The sequence below is a fragment of the Arvicola amphibius genome, chromosome 4 (assembly GCF_903992535.2).
Source record: "Arvicola amphibius chromosome 4, mArvAmp1.2, whole genome shotgun sequence".
Taxonomy (NCBI): Eukaryota; Metazoa; Chordata; class Mammalia; order Rodentia; family Cricetidae; genus Arvicola; species Arvicola amphibius.
Window position 1 is genome coordinate 53917138 of NC_052050.1, and position 9273 is coordinate 53926410.

Consider the following 9273-nt stretch of genomic DNA (forward strand, 5'->3'; position numbering starts at 1 on the left):
ATATCTATATGTGAAGATAGCATGTGCATTTTATAAAAAAAAAACCCTTTATTGAAAAATATGTGAATACTCAAAAGTAAACACGTTAAATAATAAGGGTGAATTTTCACCCAGCTGAAAATACCCAGCAGCCAGATCAAAACCAGAACACCACCTGTTCTCCAACAACCCCTTCACCATGTTTAAGCTTAATACACTTTAGGAATAAGGCTACCAAAAGAAAAAAACTATAATCTTTTTTTTTACGTGACGGTAATTTTAGAGTGAGCTGTTGGCTTGGCCCTGTAGTCCACCACTGGCAGGCTTCTTTTTTCCCTTTTGCTCCTAAAAACCAAATCTTAAGCAAAAATCTGAACTGCCCATCAAAATTATTTGCATCTTCTGGTCCATGAGCAGATTCTGTTAAATGAATTGGCAAATTGGTGAGAAGCGGAGGATAAGAATCTTTATTAAGCAGCCGTGAGTGGGCAGAGAAGTTGAATATCATGTAGCAAATAAGTGGGGCCGTCCCTCAGTAATTTGATTCAGGATCCTAAGCACACACCCTGGCCAGTGCTTGTCCATTAACAGCTTCCTAGGGGGTTTGCCTTGTAAAGGTAATCATCATAGAAGAAGTGGCTTTGTTCCTTTTTATTTTAACTTCATCTACGCTAATAGTGCCAGGTCCTCTATGTTTTATAGCACATTGGTAGATTTGGCTCACTATTCTAATTATATTTACACAGCAATGCAGATCTAATATCTACCTACATATATATATATATATATATATATATATATATATACATAGATTCAAACAGGATATGTGTGCTTATATAAGCAGGCTTTGAACTGAAAGTGAGTCATGCCACCCTGGGAATAGCAAGTGTGCTTTTAAACATGACTGGGGAACAATGTTTTCCAGTTTCGTTTTGTTTTCTTCTGGGTCAGGGACGAAGCAGCTGGAGACGGGAGTAAGTGAGCACAGGACTGGGAAGGGCTAGCAGGACTAAAGGATGGGAGATTGACAGATGGTGATGGTGGTTGCTCCTGCTGGTCTTGCTTATTACTTAAGACGCAAGGGGTCCATCCTGAGGGAGGAGGGGCACTCTTGCAGCACCCCTTGGCTCCTGACTTATTCCCAACCTCTGCTGGGAGAAACAACTACCAAAGTGATTACCACTGGCTTGACTGCTTCCTGGTGATCCAGCATTTCCTGTTGCATTTCCTGCAACCTGTGACCATGTATTGTCTCCCGGGGTCAAGCGTGTGTCCCCATCAGTGACCATGTTCACTGCAGCACGTGTCTATCAGGAATAGTAAACACTAGTGTTTCTTTTCTTGGGTGTCACCAGCAGCCGAGGAAGTCTGCTGGAGGTCAACCTCCGTGGGCTTTGAATGTGGCGAGAACATATAAGAGCTACATTTGATTGCACAGGGCATCATTATAAACTGCAGATATAATGCGATAGAGCACACTCCTAGAGTCTACTTGTCATGTGACTCCAGCCCTTGTTATCTGTGTCACTAGAGCTTTGACATATAAGTAAGATTGCACGCTGCGTGTCCTTTTGCAACCAGCTCACTTCACCCTTCACACATGGCAGACTACCTTCTTGCTAGTGCTAAAGGATGTCTGTGTGCGTGTGTGTGTTTGTATGCACACATGTTTACATCTTGGCTGTTGTGAACAGAGCTGCGGTGAAACCAGGTGAATGCAAATGCCTCCTCAAGGTCCTGACTTCAGTTCTCTTTAATAAACGCTTAGAAATGAGACTGCGAATTCAGAGAGTCGTCCTGCGGGGCTTACTGTTTGTGGTGTTGTGGAGACAAAGTCTCGCGTTCTCTGGGCTATCCTTTTATTCTCTAGGTAGCAGAGAAGAGCCTTAAACTTCTGATCCTCCTGCTTCTACCGCCCAAGCGCTGGGATTACAGGTGTGGACCGCCACACCCAGTTTATGGGATGCTGGGAATTGAATCCAGGACTCTGTATGCTAAGCCAACGAACGCTCTACTGACTAAGATATTCCTCCAGCTGCAGGCCGTTCTGCTTTGAATTGCCGTGAGAAACCTCTCCTCCTTTTCTGAACTGGGTTGTAGCGGTTGTAAATAAGTAACTTTCTCTTTGCAACCTCATCATCATGAATGGTGTCTACATTCCCCCAAGAAATGATTGTGCCAGCAGCGATGACAGCTTACACTTTTAAATTGTCATAGAAAAAAATTTACACAAGGAAACAGTTTAAATACAGAGATGGTCTTGCTTTTGATTCTTAAAAATTGGTGTTTCTCTTTTTTCTCGTTGTGCAAAGACTCAAATTCAGGGCCTTGTACCTGCTAGGTAAGCACTTTTCCACTAAACTTTATCTCAAGCCTTCAAATGAACGGTTTTTTTTTTTTTCTGTTAAAGATGGTTTGATTATAGCCCTTTCCTTCCCATATAGGATACAAACTCAATACTTCAAATGTATTGCTTTTTTTTCCCCCTGCAGCATTGAAGTCTAAATCCAAGACCTTACTTACACCTGCTAGGCAGCTGCTCTGTACCCCTACCTTGGATCCGTTATGTTTGTCTTCATTTAAATTTTTATTCTGGATAGCTGAAATGCTACAAGTGGCCTTTGACCCTTTGTTTCTCTCTGCCCAAAAGGATTGTTGGAGATGAAGTCTTTCAATGGGGAAAGCCTGTGGCTACAGCAATGGTCAAATTACATCATTAGTCTGCACTGGGGAGACACAGAGATCTGGAAGCTCCGCGTTGGAGGTTACCGACAGGTGGAGGCCAGGGAAAGTTGCAAATGTGCTTCTCTTCGTGGAAAAGTGTGAGGGTGACTGGTGATTGGAGTAAAGGAGGGAGGAGGAGTTAAGGCTGAAGGAGTAAGAGGGAGGAGGCCAGTGGGCAGGGAGAACAGTGCAGGCTTCAGGAGGGAGGATGCCGGTGGCTGGCCTGGGAAGTCAGCAGAGAGGGAGTCTGATGAGAGGTGGTCTTTGGGATGGGAAACCTGGGATGCAGGAGATGGATGGAAAGAGTGCTGAGGTCCAGGGAAGCAGGATGGACAGGAAGGGGGAAGGGAGCAAAGAAAGTAGCTTCCAGGGGACCCAGCTGCCCTCGTCTTGCCTGTAGAATTTTGACCATCAAATAGCTGCCATGGGAACTGTGGCTGGATACTGAGCATCTTCTGTCAGTTCACTGAGCCACAGAGCAGCCAAGAGCTCGGTTCCTGACTTGTCAATAGGTCACTCTGCCAAGGAACATTAAGGCACTTGTCTCGTCCACTTAAGTCTCAGTCTGAGAACTGAAGGGAGAACCCTGCCTAACACCAAAGTGAGTCCATATGTTTGATCAATTTCAAGAAATATCCTCTTGTGTCACGTGTCCCAGAAATAACACATAAGAATGTTGGTGTTGCATATTGTATTTTTAATTAGCGGTGATTCTATTAAATGATTGTTTTGATAGAAATAAACCTATTTCTTCTTTACCAATAAATTCATTAAAACCTAAAGGTCTTAGCCAAGAACTTAAAATAGTACAGCTAAAATGACACTGTCCCAGCATTGCCCTGGTTCATATGAAAGAGAAGCGAGTCAGCCTAATCGACAGGTATCTGCTAATACCAAGAGGAAAATGTCTTTACTCTCTTTACTCCTGCGCTTTCTAGTGTCCCTACCCCCGACTTGGGTGGGCACATCCTAAGTACAGAGTGCTAAGCGTTGTCCTGGGAGGCTCTAGGTCAGCCTGGTGAAAGATGGTTTGTGTTGAAAGACAAACCACCTTCATCTGGAACTTGTGAACTTGAGCTGGGGACACATTTGCCGCATAGCGACCCTGAAGTAAACAGAGTGGCTGCTCCCTCAGAAATAGGCTGTTCAGCTGCTGAGGGGGATTGGGGAAGACCTTCCAGGTGTGCGGTAGATCTGTCCTCTGTGACCCATGCGTCTGACTTTTAAAAACACCAGTGGCAGGGGATTCTCACGTGGTGTTGGTGGAGACAAAAGCCGAGGCCACATCTGTTGGCTACTCCAGAGTGTCTACCAAGATGGAAAATGCACAAATCATTTGGGGGAGCAGATCTGCTCCTAGAAGTTGAATTTAGTCACTTTGCATAGGTATGCCCAACAGTTACCTAGTTGCACAGGTGTACAACACACACACACACACACATTTGTTATGATGCTGTTTGAAATGGAAGAGCAATGCTACTTTCAGCACTGGGAGATTCAGATTCACTGTGAATACCCCCAACATATTTAAAGGAATAAAGGAATAACGAATGGATTCTGAAAATGCACGTAAAGATACCTGTCCTAAACCCCCCTCCCCCCCATGGACACTTTGTGTTTCCCAAGACGTTTCATAACTGGATCTTTGGCTTTCCCAGTTACAACGGCGAGAAATGTAAATATCGGACGCCTCCGTGTCCTCCAAGAGGGGATGCTTTGCACTGTGAGAAGCTTAGCCTCGGAGGCCAGCATCACCCCTGGAGTGACGGTGAGTGAAGAGGAGAGAGTAGCCCCACAGGCTCCTGCCAGGCTATTCACTGCCACCGCTTTCCATAAACACCACTCAGATATGCAGGCCCCTGTGGCTTCGCTTAAGGCGTGAATGTGGGGGAATTGCCAGCTGCCTCATTAGAAAGCTCTTTCCTCTGATTCCTTGCTAGTTTGAGCATAAACTCTTTAGCTCAGCAAAGTCCACTCTTTAAATGAGATGAAATTGTTCTGGAGGATCCACGTCTGCAAGAATCAGGAGAGGATTATCTATACCTTTCATTTCAGGAGGATGAGCCGATACTTTGAAAATTGTCATTTAGAAGTGGTTTCCTTTTGAGTCCCTCAACGAGCAGGAAAGAATTAAACACTAATGTCACCCGTGTTTCAGTATGTTGGAAGGTACACTTTCATCCCTGTGGGCTACTTTCTTTCTTTGATCTCGTGTTTATCTTATTTTCCACCCTGTACATTGATATAAAACAACTGGGCAGGTTACACTCTTTTGCAATTGATAGCCTTCCATCCCCACATGCTTTATGGAAGGAATTATAAAGTCTAATAAACATAGCCGCATCTGTTGGTTAAAGAGGAAAAGCATGCCTGCTGCTCGCTTTCCTTTGCCTGTGCCCGAGATCATTTAAGGATTTGTTTCACAGAAGCTGCCGAAAACCTGGAAACTTGACGTCATCAGCAAACTTGCTGAGATGTAGGAGCTGGGCTCCCAGAACACTCCCTCAGCACCTCTGTCACTGTCCACATGCCAAGTCTTGGCAGATCAGCGGCCAAATGACGAACAGTTCTGACATAGTCCCACTTAAAAACTGATGGGCGTGCAACTTGTGATTGGCAGTCAAAGGGCTGCGGGGATCTCGCTATTGATGCTGTCTACTGACTTCTGAGAGGGAACGGATTGAAGGCGATTAGTGTGTCATGGCCTAATGTTAGCTAGACTCTGCTGCCATTCACATCTTCTCGACAGACTAAAAGAAGAAAGTCTCCACTTTAAAATTTGGACTCCTCCATACAGGTGGGGCACCATGGGACAGTTTCTCATATAGCAACATTTTGTTTGGCTTCTTAAGGCTTTCAAATTTAACACCATTTTTTATTAAAGACTATATTCCTCAAAAGCTTTAGATTCATGTAAAAGGGCATAATCACTTCCCCATTGTCAACACCATATTCCTATGCTATTTTTCTACACTTGATCTTAGTCAAAAGGCTGGTGAGCAATTATGATTATACGTTTCTTATTAGAAATTCCATATTTATTATTAAATAGCTCATATTTACTAGTGAAGTCCATAGCGCATGCCTGCTAGTCCTTGAGTTTAAAGTTCATTAACTTTTGCCTAATTCTCATTTTCTGTTCTAGGATGCCATGCTATATTCAGTTATTCGGTGTCTTCAGGCTCCTCTTGGCGGTGGCAGTCTCTTAGACGTCTGTTGCTTTGATGGACCTCCTCGTGTTTGAGAGTTTCTCCTTGTTGTAATTCACAGGACATTCCCCCATCGCCTGAGACTCCCCATGTCTAACACTGTGGTTTGCGGGGGATGAAGTTTTCCAAAGTATTGCCATTCCATCGTATCACCTAACATTCGAGGACTTGCAACTGCTAGCATTGGCTTGAACCACTTAGCCCTGACTCCCCTAGATCATGAAGCACAAGCTGCAAATGAAATAAGCCCTTCTCTCCCTGAGCTGCTTCTGGTCACGGCATTTTATCACAGCAATAGAAATCCTAACGAAGACCATCTATGACCACTCTTTATTCCTTTCCCACTGATCTAAATGTTTCCTTTGGTCAATATCCTAAAAACAAAACAAAGAAACTCCAAACAAAAACACCTGTGATTTCTCTCCCGTTGCATTCCAGGAGTGGAGGCAATCTCTAACCTCTATTGTGACCCTATAGAAGTTCTCCCCAGGTACTACTTAGAGAGACATCTAAAGTCTACTGTGCTCGATGGCGGTCCACTAACGGACAATGTCAACTCCTCAGGGAGCGTGGTCCTTCTTCAAGCCTCTGGATCAGTATCTGTATTTAACAAGAAGCCTGGGTGAACCAGAGTCACAGTAAAACCTGCACCTGTGGTCTTAATGCACACTTAGTATAGCAAAAGTCAGTTGGAAAATTGCTTAGTCTTCTAAGGAAATAGAAGAAAAAAAACAGAAGAAAAAATTCATTTTCTGGAATTGTTATATCTCAATACATAATTACTGTTATGTTTTTTTTTTTCCCTTGTCTTCCCTTCCTTTCCTCCTTTCTTTTGTAGGCAGAATCTTACTCTGTGGTCAAGGCTGGCCTCCCACTCATGATCCTCCTGCCTCAGCCTCTCAAGCTCTGGGATGCGAGGCATGCATCACCATCACGCCTGGCCCGTTTCCTACAGACAATGATCAATGCATCCTCTGACGGGAGTGGCCAGCCCTGCTGTATTTACTTCCCCTGTTCACGCTTGCAGCTATTTCCATAGACACCTGTGTGCGTGTGGACCAGTCTCACCTCATTTCCTGCAGGGGCGGAGCAGAGAGCAACAGCCCGTGAACTTACAGAATGCATTAAAGGAGTTCATGTTGGCTTCCATTCAGTGTCAATGTCAATGACAGCTTTGAAGACACAGTTATAAAATAAGAAAATATATTGAGTCAGCAGCGTAAGCCTGGAAAATGAAAGGCCACACAGTGGAACAGGAGGCGTGAATCTCGAAAATTAACTCCCATGTATGGATATCTGATTACTGTCGATGTCAAGCCCTGCACTGTAAATCACGACTTCCCAAGGATAATGAGCTGCCAGCAGATTGACAGGCGGTAACAATTGAGATACATTTCAACCTTTTTTTAACTGCATTTTAAGCAAGATTCTACAGTAGAGACACCCAGTCCCAGGCTCTTGTCCTCTGAACCGCTGATGTACAAATTCTGTTGGGGGGGTAAACCTGCCTTGTAGAACACTTAGAGGTGGTTCTGGCCTTTCTAGCCAGTAAGTAGTAGCCTACTCGCCTGACGTGTGACAACCACAAATATCTCCGGACATTGTCAATGTCGGATGGGGAAGGGAGTTGCATCCTGATTAAGAATCACTGCCTTATGAGAAGGTAAATTATTTCAGGTTAACCTTTGTTCCTCAAGGTGGTCATGGCCACAAGATATTCCAGAATGTTGAATCTGAAGGAATAGGTTGCTCAGCACACAAACTTGGCATTAGATACATCATGGATGTTCATAAGTGTTCAGTGTTCTCTCTGACATATACGACCACTTCATACACACATTTCTTATGGAGCATAAGAAGGAGATCGGATCCACTACTGCCTCCATCTAAGTCAACCTAGAAAGCGCAATCACAAACCAGTTCTCAAAGAGGAAGTGATGATTTCAGTGCTTTACATCCAGTGACATTCAGTGTCACCCTTGAACACAGCCCTAGACTCTTTATGGCCCTTCTTGGGAGAAGAAGTCAGAGAGCCAATTCCCGTCTTTGTTTCAGTGGAGGGGGGGGAAACACTGTATGGAGAAACAGGATGGGCTAGGAATGAACCCTTATTGCTCTCAAATCCTTAAAGGCTGAGATTCCACTTCCAACCCAAACATCGTCCACTCCATGTAGCTAATGGGACAGAGGACAGGAGGTACCTGAATAGAAATGTCACTATGAAGTTCCTGTAATGAAAAGATGGGAGACGTTTTAACAATCAGCTCCTAAAATGGCCTCTGAGAATGTTACCTTTCTTAAAAACAGGGGCCATGACCCTGGAAATCCTGAATACTCCTGTTCTGACAACTCTGCAGCTGTCTAGACTTCACCCTATTTTGAGAAATTGAGACTCTCTATGTTTTAAAACTTCTTAGGCGTTCCTTGATTGCTAGTTGCCGTCCTCATCCCACCCCTCACTCTACCATGGGCCCCAGTTTGTTTCATTGATGCTGTTCTCCTACCTTCCTGACACTGTTTGCGCTCTCTCTCTCTCTCGCGCGCTCTCTCTCTCTCTCTCTCTCTCTCTCTCTCTCTCTCTCTCTCTCTCTCTCTCTCTCTCTCTCTCTGTCTTTCTCTACCATCAGCCCAAGACCCACCTGAATCCAACAAGTCCCACTACTTGCCACACAACACCAACAACCCTCCCTCCTCCCTAAGTTACTTGAGAGGTAAGAGATGCTGTCCTCATCCATACACCCATCCTCTCTTGGTCAGCAGTGGTGCCATGACCCGAAGCTTGCAGGAACCAAAACCCTGCATTTGCCTTAGAGCCGTGGTTCAGCGTTTGCTGATTCAGCACTGGTAGTGATTTTACAGAGCACGACTATGGCAAGCAATTGGCATGGATTGATTGTCCTTATGTGGGAGAGGCCCCTGGAATATTCACAAAAGGTTGATAACACAAAGGGCAAGTGGTAGGAATAAGAGGGGACCTTTTAATAGCTTTGTACCATACAACTTTACCCATGAAAACACTGAATTAATACCCCCAGAACACTACTAAAATGGAAAGTGTAAAGTATGCGTCCGTCCAATCCCGAGGTCAGAAAGCAACTGCTGCTACAAAACCCCAGCGTATCGGGTGGCACCATGTGCACCCACCCTGACCTTCGCTGCTCTTCTCAGTTGTTACACGTTCACCAGAGAGCTCCGCAGAGCACCGAGCCCCTTCTGTCACTTTGTCCTTACCAACCCCATGTTTCTTGCCCTAAGCACTGTCATCCCTTCACCTAGCAACAGTCTTCATTTCCTTTAAAGATTTCCCTGACTCTCCTACTCAGAGAGCTTCCTTCATTAGTGAACTCTGTGGGGTTCCCCA